This window comes from Dreissena polymorpha, chromosome 4, assembly GCF_020536995.1.
Source record: "Dreissena polymorpha isolate Duluth1 chromosome 4, UMN_Dpol_1.0, whole genome shotgun sequence".
NCBI classification, from domain to species: domain Eukaryota; kingdom Metazoa; phylum Mollusca; class Bivalvia; order Myida; family Dreissenidae; genus Dreissena; species Dreissena polymorpha.
This window is the reverse complement of record NC_068358.1, coordinates 114,010,827-114,014,771: the sequence shown is the minus strand read 5'-3', so window position 1 is coordinate 114,014,771 and position 3,945 is coordinate 114,010,827. Positions and strand designations below refer to the sequence as shown.

Here is a 3,945-nt window from a genome sequence, read left to right as displayed (position 1 = left end):
TTTGACCTTTAAACATTGTATCCCAACAAAATGAACAAAATATGATTCCATATTTTTAAGGTTATAATTATTTTCCAATTTAAGGAGGTATCTTCCATATTATATATATTTTTATGTTCCTGAGTATGTATTGTAATTTAAGCTCTCCTGAGCAAAAATTCTCATGGTGAACTTATGTCATCACCTTTTGCCATCATTTGTTGTCCGTTGTCTGACATACATTGTCTTTATTATCCCCCGCCAAAGGCAGAGGGATATAGCATTGGCGTTGTCCATCAGTCTGTCCGTCCATCCAATCTTCATGAAACTTGCCCAGAATCTTAGTTATCTCAACAGAGTTTAAAAATGATTCATTTAAAAACTAGGCAGCGGGCGGACAGTTTTCCTTCAATGGTTGTAGTGAAACATTGTGAACTTTGAGTTTGTGTAATATTCTTAAAACTTGCTCAGAGCATTTGTCCTAATTATAGTATGGTCACAGTAAAAGGAAAAAGCATTCGGTCTGTTCAAAAGCATGGCCACCACGGGTTGGGGACATCTCCTAATATGGTAATAATGAAACCTTGTTTTCACTCTTTGTTAAAACTTATTGTTTAAAATTACGTAATATTTTTTGTCTAATTTTCAGGTAACTTGTTCAGAACATTAATTTTGGTCTAACAATATCTCGGCCCATTTTCAAAAATAGGGTCAGACCATTGAAAACACGGTTACACAGAGATAGGGCTGTTTTCTTTATATGGCTATAGTGGAAGCTTGTTAATTATACATGTATAGAAGTCACATGTTTTTGTCAACTCAGCATTAATTTTAATTAAAGCATGTTTTCTAATGATATCTTAGGCATGTTCAAAATGGTTCTAGGTAAAATGCAAGGTCACACAATATTTTACACACATCACAAAAACTGCTTAGATTAGTTAAGTTACAAGGACCTCTGGTGAGCAATTGAGGGCCTTTCAACCTCTTGTTAAAATCCTTGCCTGAATAATACAGTCAGTGTATTCCTATAAGTACTTTTCCTTGTATTATTAATACATCTTAACCTTCAGTCAGTAAGTGCATTTATAAACAACACAAAATGAACACTCAATCTCCAACAAGTTTAAACAAGTTTATTCAGTGCATGCAAAATATGTTGTGATGTAATTCTGTGTGTTTAATTAATGTTTCATCTTTTCTATTAAAATATTTCAAATAAAAAAAAAATATGTTGTTATTGTATGTCATTGAACATGTTTATTTCTTTTAATAGAATCAACCACATTAAATATGATTATACTTGATCACTTTGGTTTAGTCATGCTCAAAATATTAAGTAACATTCTATTTGTGTCTACATACATCTATTAACATTAAGTGTGTCATGCTTACACAAGTTGCTGGGTTATTGCATCAAATGAAGTCGAAAGTAAATATTGAAATAAAATTCAGATTATTGTTCTGTTTTGTAAGTTTTGTACAGGCAACAGCAATCATTTATAACTTTGACTTCAATTAATTGTAATTAAGTATTTTTTTTATCAAATCAAAGGTTATAGAAGTGCTATCTACTAAAACACTTCAATTGGGAAATTATCTACCGATATAGAGACACAAAATTATCTTCTGATTTACTCAAATTACTATAGCTTTGAGAAGAATACATTTGTAAACTTTCTTTAAAACACTGCAGCTCTATTCTATAATTCATAATTCAGCTGCTGAATGTGGTCTGGAAGACTTCTTAAGTACATGTGTATACAAAACATTTTCATTCATTTTTTAACCAGCATCCTGCTAAAATGGTTTTTATGCCATAAGCTACCAGCAAAGCTCCAGACACGCCTTCCCAGGCTCGTCAGGAGCTACCCTTTCTGCTTACAAGACCACAAAACCATGTGTGACTTTACAGAGGACATACCTCATCACCAAACAAGGAGACCACAAAACCATGTGTGACTTTTCAGAGTACATAGCTCCTCACAAGATGAAACCACAAAACCATGTGTGACTTTACAGAGGACAGCTCATCACCAAACAAGGAGACCACAAAACCATGTGTGACTTTACAGAGGACATACCTCATCACCAAACAAGGAGACCACAAAACCATGTGTGACTTTACAGAGGACATAGCTCCTCACCAAGCAACGAGACCACAAAACCATGTGTGACTTTACAGAGGACATAGCTCATCACCAAACAAGGAGACCACAAAACCATGTGTGACTTTACAGTGGACATAGCTCATCACCAAACAAGGAGACCACAAAAACATGTGTGACTTTACAGAGGACATAGCTCCTCACAAGACTGAAACCACAAAACTATGTGTGACTTTACAGAGGACAGCTCCCGACCAAACAACAAGACCATGAAACCTTTCGGACTTTACAGAGGACATAGCTCCTGACCAAACAACAAGACCATGAAACCATGTGTGACTTTACAGAGGATATAGTTCCTGACCAAACAACAAGACCACAAAACCATGTGTGACTTTACAGAGGACATAGCTCCTCACAAGACAAGACCATAGCTTCTCACCAAGCAATGAGACCAGGAAACCATGTGTGACTTTACAGAGAACAGCTCCTCACCAAACAACCAGACCATGAAACCATGTGTGACTTTACAGAGGACACAGCTCCTCACCAAACAACGAGACCACGAAACCATGTGTGACTTTACAGAGGACAGCTACTCACCCAAAAACAAGACCACAAAACCATGTGTGGCTTCACAGAGGACAGCTCCTCACCAAACAACAAGACCAGGAAACCATGTGTGATTTAACAGAGGACATAGCTCCTCACCAGATAACAAGACCAGGAAACCATGTGTGACTTTACAGAGGACGTAGCTCCTCACCAAACAACGAGACCACGAAACCTTGTGTGACTTTACAGAGGACATAGCTCCTCACCAAACAACAAGACCATGAAACCATGTGTGACTTTACAGAGGATGTAGCTCCTCACCAAACAACGGGACCACGAAACCATGTGTGACTTTACAGAGGACAGCTCCTCACCAAACAACAAGACCATGAAACCGTGTGTGACTTTACAGAGGACATAGCTCCTGACCAAACAACAAGACCACGAAACCATGTGTGACTTTACAGAGGACATAGCTCCTCACAAGACGAGACCACGAAACCATGTGTGTCTTTACAGAAGACATAGCTTCTCACCAAGCAACGAGACGACAAAACCATGTGTGACTTTACAGAGGACAGCTCCTCACCAAACAACAAGACCATGAAACCATGTGTGACTTTACAGAGGACACAGCTCCTCACCAAACAACGAGACCACGAAACCATGTGTGACTTTACAGAGGACATAGCTCCTCACCAAACAACGAGACCATGAAACCATGTGTAACTTTACAGAGGACATAGTTCCTCACCAAGCAATGAGACTACCAAACCATGTGTGACTTTACAGAGGACAAAGCTCCTCACCAAGCAACGAGACGACGAAACCATGTGTGACTTTATAGAGGACATAGCTCCTCACCCAACAACAAGACCATGAAACCATGTGTGACTTAACAGAGGACAGCTCCTCTTCCAACAACAAGACCAAGAAACCATGTGTGACTTTACAGAGGACATAGTTCCTCACCAAGCAACAAAACCACGAAACCATGTGTGACTTTACAGAGGACAGCTCCTCACCAAACAACAAGACCATGAAACCATGTGTGACTTTACAGAGGACGTAGCTCCTCACCAAACAACGAGACCATGAAACCATGTGTGACTTTACAGAGGACGTAGCTCCGCACCAAACAACAAGACCATGAAACCATGTGTGACTTTACAGAGGACAGCTCCTCACCAAACAACAAGACCATGAGACCATGTGTGACTTTACAGAGGACATAGCTCCTCACCAAACAACGAGACCATGAAACCATGTGTGGCTTTACAGAGGACATAGCTCCTCACCAGAT

At 39.1% G+C, this 3,945-nt stretch overlaps 1 protein-coding gene across 2 annotated transcripts in view; it reads left to right on the top strand.

Moving 5' to 3' along the window:
- The window catches only part of LOC127879508 (uncharacterized), a 155,631-nt gene that overhangs the window by 56,038 nt on the left and 95,648 nt on the right, over positions 1-3,945 (top strand). The gene's annotated exons all lie outside the window — the stretch shown is intronic.